The 11,822-nt window shown below is 41.7% G+C and overlaps 1 long non-coding RNA gene across 1 annotated transcript in view; it reads right to left on the reverse strand.

Moving 5' to 3' along the window:
• LOC149975631 (uncharacterized) overlaps positions 1-6,209 on the reverse strand; it is a 40,895-nt gene extending 34,686 nt beyond the window's left edge. Inside the window, exons 1-2 of the long non-coding RNA XR_016488609.1 lie at positions 6,091-6,209; positions 5,661-5,722 (exon numbers count right to left, since the gene is read on the reverse strand). This is a non-coding gene — a long non-coding RNA (uncharacterized LOC149975631). The remainder of the gene's footprint in view (positions 1-5,660; positions 5,723-6,090) is intronic.
• Positions 6,210-11,822: the final 5,613 nt, after the last annotated feature.

The raw sequence follows: 11,822 nt of genomic DNA on the forward strand, positions 1-11,822 counted from the left end.
AGTAAGTACTACACATGACGAGGGATAATGTAGTATTCTATAGTAAACTGTAGAATTTTTTCATGTGGGCTATGATCGATTAGAGTGATCGTTGGTGGTTATAGAGATGGGTGGACGTCAGTGTTGTACTGGCTCAGTGCCCACTCTGAACATGAGGTAACGTTATGGAGACATTATGGTTTTAATCTTTCTGCTGATCACGCTCCAAACAGACCAGCTCACACATTTCTCTCTCTGATGACATCACAGGAGGAATTCGCTATTGACCAAACAGGACACACTTTGCTCTTGTTCTGACGCAAAAACAAGTTCCGCTGTAGAAAGTGATTGTGTCCATTGTTTCTGTACATGACTGAGACACTAGTTCACCAATCAGACAACAGCATGAGACAGCAGCTCACACATGTCTGGTGACCTTACAGCAGATAATCACACATCTGTTGTGACTGAAATCCCTCCATCCCCCTGTATCCCCTCTATCCTTCTCTGTTCTGGGCTGTATCACCTCTATCCTTCTCTGTCCTGGCCTGTATCACCTCTATCCTCCTTTGTCCTTTCTGTATCCCCTCTATCCTTCTCTGTCCAGCCCTGTATCCCCTCTATCCTCCTCTGTCCTGGCCTGTATCCCACTCTATCCTCCTCTGTCCTGGCCTGTATCCCCTCTATCCTCCTTTGTCCTGGCCTGTATCCCCTCTATCCTCCTCTGTTCTGGCCTGTATCCCCTCCATCCTCCTCTGTCCTGGCCTGTATCCCCCTCTTTCCTCCTCTGTCCTGGCCTGTATCCCCTCTTCCCTCCTCTGTCCTGGCTTGTATCCCCTCTATCCTCCTCGGTTCTGGCCTGTATCACCTCTATCCTCCTTTGTCCTGGCCTGTATCCCCTCCATCCTCCTCTATCCTGGCCTGTATCCCCTCTTTCCTCCTCTGTCCTGGCCTGTATCACCTCTATCCTCCTCTGTTCTGGCCTGAATCCCCTCCATCCTCCTCTGTCCTGGCCTGTATCCCCCTCTTTCCTCCTCTGTCCTGGCCTGTATCCCTCTATCCTCCTCTGTCCTGGCCTGTATCCCCTCTATCCTCCTCTGTTCTGGCCTGTATCCCCCTCTTTCCTCCTCTGTCCTGGCCTGTATCCCTCTATCCTCCTCTGTCCTGGCCTGTATCCCCCTCTTTCCTCCTCTGTCCTGGCCTGTATCACCTCTATCCTCCTCTGTTCTGGCCTGTATCTCCCTCCATCGTCCTCCATAGTATGGAGAGCCTTAACGTTAGCTGATTTATAGAGTTTAGATGTGCTGATTCTACTTAAAGGTTTTAATGGTATGTGGTGCTCAAAAAAAGGTGATGACATCTCCCAAATAAGAGCACAACAACAACATTAACAAGACATTGGTTGAAATGAGCTTTTGTTAGATTTGGTTCTGAGCGATGAGATTACCTACATACTGATGATGGTGCCCATTGTGTCAAAACAGACTCAACTTACTGTTGGAGGACTTCCTGGCTGCAGGTTGGAGACAGAGGAAGTACTCCTGATTGTCAGAGCAGGGCACGGGCCAAACCACCACATGATTAAAGGAGGACAAACATTTCTCTACTCAGCTTCTTCCATCCTCCCTCCTGGTTTTCATCAAGGAGGAAGATATCAGTCAACATATTTATGTGTCCCTGGCGGCTCACACAGACACCGGGCACTAAACCCAGTGCATGAGCTTTCTAGGTCAGGGTTTGAGGAGATTAGAGGAGTGAGGGGGACTGTGATGTGATGTTGACGCATGAACTCTTGGTTTTGATAATGGCTTCACTGATTTTCAGACAGCCTGGCCTGAGGTAGCCTTGCTGGTGCAAATCTGTTATCTTAATTTAATCACTGTTGTTGTAGAGAATGTTATTGAGCAGAAGCAAATGCAAACTTGTAGTTTACTAGACGTTTAAAAAGGCTTCTAATGTAATTTCCACTGAAAAATGTCAGGTTTTATTTGCCCTATTGAAAAATGTATCAACCCCTACAAAAAATGTCCATGAATTATAATTCACAATATAATTGACATTTCCTGTTGCTGCATGATTATTTTCCTGCTGTCAGAAACTGGTCATCTTAATAGCTTGTAGTCTGCTTGCTGTCTGGGATGTTACAGGTCATAACTTTAGTGCCTTTTGAATGATGGTACCACGTACTCTCTGACTCAGCCAGGTCATTCTGGTTGGTTTGAATCCAAAACGTCCTCCCTCACCCAGCCGTCTCAGGTATTCTTAGAAAACGGCATAGACTGGGCTGTATCTTCCCCCGTGGAAAGTTATTCCATATTAGTATTGGGTCTTTTGGATATTGTCTCTATTTTATCTTGAAGTTTAAGTATTGTCTTCCATACGAATGCACTTAGTTAGATACAAAAGGTTGAAAAGGCCTACCATATTTTGAAATGCTGTGACTAAACATAAAGGACATAATATAAAGGAAATTATTTATTTTTAGTAAGGAACAACTCAAACAAATAAAATAATGACTCATAGTTTGTCCCCTTTGACTTCATTTTTAAGTGGTGTTTTGTTCTTGGTAGTTATCATGGTTTATTGTTTCACATAAAATGGAACGTTAAAGGAAAACCCGCAAGCAACTTCAGTCCCCAGAGAATGCTGCAACATTTAGACCACACCACACAGAGTAGATAGTATCATTTTAACGATGACAACGCAGCCTGTGAAGACACGCATGCGCACACACGCTAACACACGCACACACGCTAACACACGCACACACGCTAACACACGCACACACGCTAACACACGCACTCCACACACACGTACATTGTAATATTGTTCTATAGTGGTATTATACATTTTGAATTGTATATACAGTTGAAGTCAGAAGTTTACATATAACTTAGCCAAATACATTTGAACTCAGTTTTTCACAATTCCTGACATTTAATCTTAGTAAAAATTCCCTGTCTTAGGTCAGTTAGGTTCACCACTTTATTTTAAGAATGTGAAATGTCAGAAAATTAGTTGAGAGGGTGATTTATTTCAGCTATTATTTCTTTCATCACATTCCCAGTGGGTCAGAAATTTACATGCACTCAATTAGTATTTGGTAGCATTGCCTTTAAATTGTTTAAATTGGGTCAAAGGTTTTGGGTAGCCTTCCACAAGCATCCCACAATAAGTTGGGTGAATTTTGACCCATTCCTCCTGACAGAGCTGGTGTAACGGAGTCAGGTTTGTAGGCCTCCTTGCTTGCACATGCGTTTTCAGTTCTAACCACACATTTTCTATAGGATTGAGGTCAGGGCTTTGTGATGGACATTCTAATACCTTGACTTTGTTGTCCTTAAGCCATTTTGCCACAACTTTGGAAGTATGCTTGGGGTCATTGTCCAATTAGAAGACCCATTTGCGGCCAAGCTTTAACTTCCTGACTGATGTCTTGAGATGTTGCTTCAATATACCTACATAATTTCCATCCTCATGATGCCATCTATTTTGTGAAGTGCACCAGTCCCTCCTGCAGCAAAGCACCCCCACAACATGCTGCCACCCTCGTGCTTCACGGTTGGGATGGTGTGCTTCGGCTTGCAAGCATCTCCCTTTTTCCTCCAAACATAACGATGGTCATTATGGCCAAACAATTCTAATTTTGTTTCATCAGACCAGAGGACATTTCTCCAAAAAGTACGATCTTTCTCCCTTGTGCAGTTCCAAACTGTTTAGCCAGCTTTTTTATGGCAGTTTTGGAGCAGTGGCTTCTTCCTCGCTGAGAGGCCTTTCAGGTTAGGTCGGTATAGGACTCGTTTACTGTGGATATAGATACTTCCTGTTTCCTCTAGCATCTTCACAAGGTCCTTTGCTGTTGTTCTGGGATTGATTTGCACTTTTCGCACCTAAGTATGTTCATCTCTAGGAGACAGAACGGGTCTCCTTCCTGAGTGGTATGATGGCTGCGTGGTCCCATGGTGTTTATACTTGCTTACTATTGTTTGTACAGATGAATGTGGAACCTTCAGGCATTTGGAAATTGCTCTCAAGGTTGAACCAGACTTGTGGAGGTCTACAATTAGTTTTCTGAGGTCTTGGCTGATTTCTTTTGATTTTCCCAGGATGTCAAGCAAAGAGGCACTGAGTTTGAAGGTAGTCCTTGAAATACATCCACAGGTACACCTCCAATTGTCTCAAATGATGTCAATTAGCCTATTAGAAGCTTCTAAAGCCATAACATAATTTTCTGGAATTTTCCAAGCTGTGTAACTCTGGGATAGGTGGGATGGTAGCGTCCCACCTGGCCAACATCCAGTGAAAATTCAACTTTGTTGAAATCACACATGCAATACACCAAATTAAAGCTACACTTGTTGTTAATCCAGCCAATGTGTCAGATTTCAAAAAAGGCTTTACGGCGAAAGCAAACTATGCTATTATCTGAGGACAGCAACCCCCCCCCCACCCCCCCCCCCCCCCCCCCCCCCAAGATATAATTCATGCCTTACCTTCTTCTGTTGGCACTATATGGGCCAATATGTCCCATAAACATCAAAAATTGTCCTTTTGTTCATTTAATTCCGTCAATATAGATACAAAATGTCCATTTATTTGGCGCGCTTGATCCAGAAAAACACCGGTTCCAACTCGCGCAACATGACTACAAAATATCTCATAAGTTACTTGTAATCTTTGTCCAAACATTTCAAACAACTTTCCTAATACAACTCTAGGTATTTTTTAACATAAATAATCGCTAAAATTTAAGACGGGATAAACTGCATTCAATACCGGAGGAAAACAAAGTGTAGCGAGCTTTCAGGTCACGCGACTCTAACAAAGAGTACACTTCTCTCTACCCTCATTCTCATTCTGAACAGTCATTTCTCTTAAGGACAAACCTCAACCAATTTCTAAAGACTGTGGACATCCAGTGGAAGCTATAGGAACTGCAAGCAAGTCCCTTAGAAATCTGGATTCCCAATGAAAACCTTGAAAAGAGAGTGACCTCCAAAAAAAATTCTGAATGGTTTGTCCTCGAGGTTTAGCCTGCAAAATAAGTTATGTTATTCTCAGACATCATTCAAACAGTTTTAGAAACTTCAGAGTGTTTTCTATCCAAATCTACTACTAATATGCATAGTTTAGCTTCTGGGCCTGAGTAGCAGGCAGTTTACTTTGGACACGCTTTTCATCCGGACGTGAAAATACTGCCCCCTATCCCAAAGACGTTTTAAAGGCACAGTCAACTTAGTGTATGTAAACTTCTGACCCACTGGAATTGTGATACAGTGAATTATACGTGAAATAATCTGTCTGTAAACATTTGTTGGAAAAATTCCTTGTGTCATGCACAAAGTAGATGTTCTAACTGACTTGACAAAACTATAGTTTGTTAACCTTTCTGATCTCCCCATCCCGGATCCGGGTTCGTGAATACAGACTCAAGCTCATTACCATAACGCAACGTTAACTATTCATGAAAATCGCAAATGAAATGAAATAAATATGCTAGCTCTCAAGCTTAGCCTTTTGTTAACAACACTGTCATCTCAGATTTTCAAAATATGCTTCTCAACCATTGCAAAACAAGCATTTGTGTAACAGTATTGATGGCTAACGTAGCATTTAGCATTAACATTCAGCTGGCAACATTTACACAAAAAAACAGAAAAGCATTCAAAAAAATCATTTACCTTTGAAGAACTTCAGATGTTTTCAATGAGGAGACTCTCAGATAGCAAATGTTCAGTTTTTCCTGAAAGATTATTTGTTTAGGACAAATCGCTCCGTTTTCTGCGTCACGTTTAGCTATGAAAAAAACCCTGTATCCAGGATTGTGTAAATCTATCAGCAAGCTCATTAGCATAACACAACGTTAACTATTTATGAAAATCGCAAATGAAATGAAATAAATATGCCATCTCTCAAGCTTAGCCTTTTGTAAACAACACTGTCATCTCAGATTTTCAAAATATGCTTCTCAACCATAGGAAAACAATAATTTGTGTAAAAGTAGCTAGCTAGAGTTAGCATTTCGCGTTAGCATTTAGCGTTAGCATTAGCGTTAGCATCCAGCACGCAACATTAACAAAAACATAAAAGCCTTCAAATAAAATCATTTACCTTTGAAGAACTTCTGATGTTTTCAATGAGGATACTCTCAGTTAGATAGCAGATGCTCAGTTTTTCCAAAAAGATTCCTTGTGTATTAGAAATAGCTCCGTTTTATACATCACATTTGGCCACCAAAAAAAATCCATAAATTCAGTCCTCAAAACGCAAACTTTTTTCCAAATTAACTCCATAATATCGACTGAAAACATGGCAAACGTTGTTTAGAATCAATCATCAAGGTGTTTTTCACATATCTCTTCATTGATACATCGTTCTTGGACACATGCTTTCTCCCCTGAATCAAATGGTAAAGTGGAAGCAGCTGGCAATTGCGCACCGAATTCGACGCAGGACACCAGGCGGACACTTGGGAAATGTAGTCTCTTATGGTCAATCTTCCAATGATATGCCTACAAATACGTCACAATGCTGCTAAGACCTTGGGCGAACGACAGAAAGTGTAGGCTCATTCGTTGCGCAATCACAGCCATATAAGGAGAGAATGGAAAACAGAGCTTCAGAAATTCTGCTAATTCCTGGGTGATGCATCATCTTGGTTTCGCCTGTAGAATGAGTTCTGGGGCACTTACAGACAAAATCTTTGCAGATTCTGAAACTTCAGAGTGTTTTCTTTCCAAAACTGTCAAGAATATGCATAGTCGAGCATCTTTTCGTGACAAAATATCGCGCTTAAAACGGGAACGTTTTTTATCCAAAAATGAAATAGCGCCCCTAGAGCTCTAAGAGGTTAACAAGAAATGTGTGGAGTGGTTGGCCGGCAGGGATGTCATTGTCTCATTGCGCTCCTCTCCATAACCCGATTGGATGCTTGCAACTTGGTTGGATTTTTTTGTTTAGATTGCCTTTCAGCATGTTAATAACACAATTAAGCAATCTGTGCCTCTCTGGCTGGTAAGATTTCAGCAGCTATCATGTTTTCTGCTCCTCCAGAGGATGGTGAAACTAATGAGCTGCCAACTCTGGATGAGCTCCCCCTTCCCCTTGTAGATATGGACGATGAGTAATGATTGAAGGTTGTTTTCTTTTAACAAGTTGAGGGTAAGGTCATCTAAACCCTTAATCTGTTTCCCATTATGTGGAACACTGAGCTGATGAGCCAGTTTAGCATAATTGTTAAACAACAGGGCTTTATATTTTGACTTGATGTCCCAGGGACAGTTAGAAAAACATAGGTCAATCCAACCCAATTGTGTTAAGAAATATGGAAAAAATGGTTAACATTGAGAGATTTATTCACATCTGAAATCTACAGATTCTTTGTGTATGTGTGTGTATTTTTATACTCCCTCCCATTGGTTATAACCTTTTGATTGTAGAATTTAGCTTGATTAAGATTTTCTATATTGATGTAGTTAATATAAGTATAACCTTTTATTATGATTTATTATAATGATGTAATTTGATAGAACCTCCTTGTGATAGAAGCTCAAATCTAATGCTTTAAAATGTAATTATTATTATCACACAAGTTCTCTTTGTGCATCTTATCTTTGGTGTCATAAACAATCCTTGGTACCTGCTTGTGTCTGGTGAAGAGATGGGGGGAGGAACATCTGGCAGAATGCCCAGAATATGTTCTTTAAGTTAAGATAGGAGACAGATCTAGTCACATGTAGGAACCGATCCAATGAATCATGTTTATGTAGGTTTATATAACAATATATGAAGCTCTATGCCCTTTTGGAGCTCACTTCAGACTAGTACTTATGCATCTCAGTTTGACAGTGAGTGGCGCAGTGGTCTAAGGCACTGCATCGCTAGCTGTGCCACTAGAGATTCTGGGTTCGTGTCCAGGCTCTGTCGCAGCCGGCCGTGACCGGGAGACCCATGGAGCGGCGCACAATTGGCTCAGCGTCGTTTGAGTCAGGGGAGGGTTTGGCCGGCAGTGATGTCCTTGTCCCATCGCACACCAGCAACTCTTGTGGCTGGCTGGGTGCAGTGCATGCTGACATGGTCGCCAGGTGTACGGTGTTTCCTCCGACACATTGGCGTGGCTGGCTTCCGGGTTAAGTGGGCATTGTGTCAAGAAGCAATGCGGCTTGGTTGGGATGTGTTTCGGAGAACGCACAGCTCTTGACCTTCACCTCTCCCGAGTCCGTACAGGAGTTGCAGCGATGAGACAAAACTGTAACTGTCAATTGGATAATGTGAAATTGGGGAGAAAACGGGGTAAAAAAAATATATTTGACTGTGACCTCTCGCTGACAATAAAGAGTGATGATTCATTTAATAATGACTTTGATGAGTGTCCTGTGTAAGAATTTCCACAACATAATTATTGAATATTGTAAGATCTTTTATTGTCCATTTATGTACCCTTTTTATGTATCCTATGGTTCTGACTTGGTGTACAGGGAGAACACTGTAAGAATGGCCCATGTACAGCGACTACGTTCGTCCTAGCTTGCTCATTAATGTCTTAATCAAAATGACGGATTGCCTTTTATCCACTTGTTGTCCCCTTATGTCATAGTTTGTTTCTACTCAATTGTCAAAAGAAACCACATTTGTTTAAGAAAGTCAGCCATATCAACAACAATTTTTTAAGGCAGTAAATGAGGCTGAATGAACGTTTTCACTGCCAGACAAGGATCTTCTGATATCCAAAGCTCCAATGATAGTCAGGTGTAGTAGTGTTAAGGTGTTGGGACTGCTGTTGGGACAGCTTTATGTAGGCCCTAACAGTTTTTGGGCACCATTTGTCACAGTTATAGTGCAAATAATGTATTGTTTAGCATTGTGTTGTGTAATAGCTTTGCTGGAATGCATCCCCCAATTTTTAAAATGTTTTTTGCCCCACCAAAATGTACATGCTAAAATCGTCACTGCTAATTTGAAAAGGAAAAGTTAAGATTTAGGACTGCAACGCAAACGGCACACTATTCCAGGGTCCATATGGCAGTAGTGCAAAACGTTGAGTGTCAGACGTCGAGCCTCCAGAGAGCATGATGTTGTCATTTGTTGAGCCACCAGAGAGTCTGATGCTGTCAGACATTTGGGCAGCTGGGTCTGTTTGGGTCTGGGCCTTCAGAGCTGAGGATGAGGTTAGATTAGAAAGGCCTGGGGGGCATGGGGGGGGGGGGGGGGAGTGTAAAAGATGAAGTACGACTCTGAATCATTCAGCGTTCCTTTGTTTTCATTCTCATTCATTGTTTTCCTTGGTGCTTTAGATACAGTGTGACATCAAACAGATCACAGGAATAGAATGGTGGAATCAGAACTGTAGGAGAAGAGATTAGAAAAGAAGACGAGAGAAAAGAAGATGAGAGAAAAGAAGAGGAGAGGAGAGATAGGAGAGGAGAGAGAGAGGGAGAGAAGAGAAGAGAAGAGAAAGGGATAGAAGAGAAGAAAATAAAAGAAGAGGAGAGAAGAGGAGAGAAAGGGAGAGAAGAGGAGAGGAGAAGAGAAGAGAAGAGAAGAGAAGAGGAGAGGAGAGGAGAGGAGAAGAGAGGAGAAATAGAAGAGGAGAGTGTGTAGTTTGTTATAGAATAGTTTTAATCAGAACTATAGAAGAGGAGAGATAGGGGAGAGAAGAGGAGAGAAGAGGAGAGAAGAGGAGAGAAGAGGAGAGAAAAGGAGAGAAGAGGAGAGTGTGGTTTGTTATATTCACAGCATTTCTACTCCCATCTGAAACATAGTCGGTCTTGAGGTTCTGCTGGAATAGAAGACAACATGTATCCTGTGAAGGTGAAGGTGTCCAGTTCTTCAGTTTGTTCATGTTGAATTGATCCTGTCTTCTGCTCTCTTCACCCGTCATGTCCTATTGTTTTGGTCGACACATCCTCACGTCTGTGTGATCGTTGGCAGAGCATTGAGGTATTCCTTTAAACACTTAAACCCTTCTGTGATTTCTGGGAAATGTTGTCATTTCTTGTTTGATGTTTGCTTGTGAAAATGTGAAATCCATGGAAAGGGGAAAAGGCTTGTCACATTGAAGGGAAATACACTGAATTTACAAAACATTAGGAACACCGGCTCTTTCCATGACAAAAACTGTCCAGGTGAATCCAGGTGAAAGTATGATCCATTATTGATGTCAGTTGTTAATTAAATCCACTTCAGCCAGTGTAAATGAAGGGGAGGAGACAGGTTAAAGAAAGATGTTTATGTCTTGAGACCAATCTTTTGTCTTGCCCATTCACCCTTTGAATGACATAGATGCTCCATCCATGGCTCTGCCTTTGAACGGGGTTGTGTCAAGCATCGATTTGTGTCAAGAACTACCATGCTGCTGGGTTTTTCACACTCAACAGTTTCCCATGTGTATCAGAATGGTTCACCAACCAAAGGACACCAACCAACTTGACAAGCTGAAATCTACATCACCAGACAGGTGATGCTTTAGCAATGACTTTAACTAATGCGACAAACAGTAATGAAACCAGACTAGCAGAGGTTGTTGTGTTGACACCACAACAGCAGCATCGGTCTGCTCTGCTAAAATTAGGAGGCAGCTAGGGTAATATCCATTTAATGGCTTTCCCTGACTGTATAGAAGACTGTATGATGTGGCTTCAAGCAGCTGTTCAGGCCTGCCCTGCTCATAACGCAAAGTACAGCCACCAACTCTTTCACACATGCACAGTGCCTTACAAAAGCATTCATCCCACTTGCCATTTTTCAATATTTTGTTGCATTACAACCTGTCATTTAAATTGATTTGATTTGGATTTCATGTAATGGACACAAAACAATCAAAATTGGTGACGTGAAATTAAAAAGAGAACTTTCAAAAAAGAAATAAAAACTTGAAATGGAAAAGTGTTACGTGCATAGGTATTCACCCCCTTTGCTATGAAGCCCCTAAATAAGATCTGGTGCAACCAATTACCTTCAGAAGTCATGTAATTAGTTAAATAAAGTCCACCTGTGTGCATTCTAAGTGTCATGTGATCTCAGTATATATTCACCTGTTCTGAAAGGCTCCAGAGTCTGCAACACCACTAAGCAAGGGCCACCACCAAGCAAGGGCCACCACCAAGCAAGGGCCACCACCAAGCAAGGGCCACCACCAAGAAAGCGGCACCATGAAGACTAAGGAGCTCTCCAAACAGGTCAGCTGGAGCAGTTTTGCCTTGAAGAATGGGCAAAAATCCCAGTGTCTAGATATATAGACTAGATCTATAGATACTATATGCCAAGCATATAGAGACCTATCCCAAGAGACATGCAGCTATAATTGCTGCGAAAGGTGGTTATAGTTATGAATAGTGAACAGTTATGCACACTCAAGTTTTCAGTTTTTTTGCGTTATTTCTTGTTTGTCTCACAATTCAAAATATTTTGCATCTTCAATGTGGTAGGCATGTTGTGTAAATCAAATGATACAAACCCCCCCAAAAATCACATTTAATTCCAGGTTGTAAGGCAACAAAATGGAGGTGAATACTTTTGCAAGACGCTGTACACACAGACACGGACTCTCTCTCTCTCTCACACACACACAATCAGCTGTTTTAGTTGGCCTTGCAGATATTTAATGGGGGCATTAAAAGCAGACAAAGCAAATACTTGATCCCGTCGGGAATTCAATGATGAGAAAGTGCTACGTTTGTATCAAGGAGTCAGTTCTCACTGTGAGGAGTTCCTACAGGTGCCTGAGAAATCTCGTGAAATCTAATTCATTATATGTCCATGTTGCTGACTTTGTAGCTTCAATGGGTTCCAGATACAACATTTGCAGCCTGCCAAGTTCATAAGTAATACTGCTCTTGCGTCTT

This window comes from Oncorhynchus mykiss, chromosome 18 (assembly GCF_057628025.1).
Source record: "Oncorhynchus mykiss isolate SJ-2025 chromosome 18, ASM5762802v1, whole genome shotgun sequence".
Classification (NCBI taxonomy): domain Eukaryota; kingdom Metazoa; phylum Chordata; class Actinopteri; order Salmoniformes; family Salmonidae; genus Oncorhynchus; species Oncorhynchus mykiss.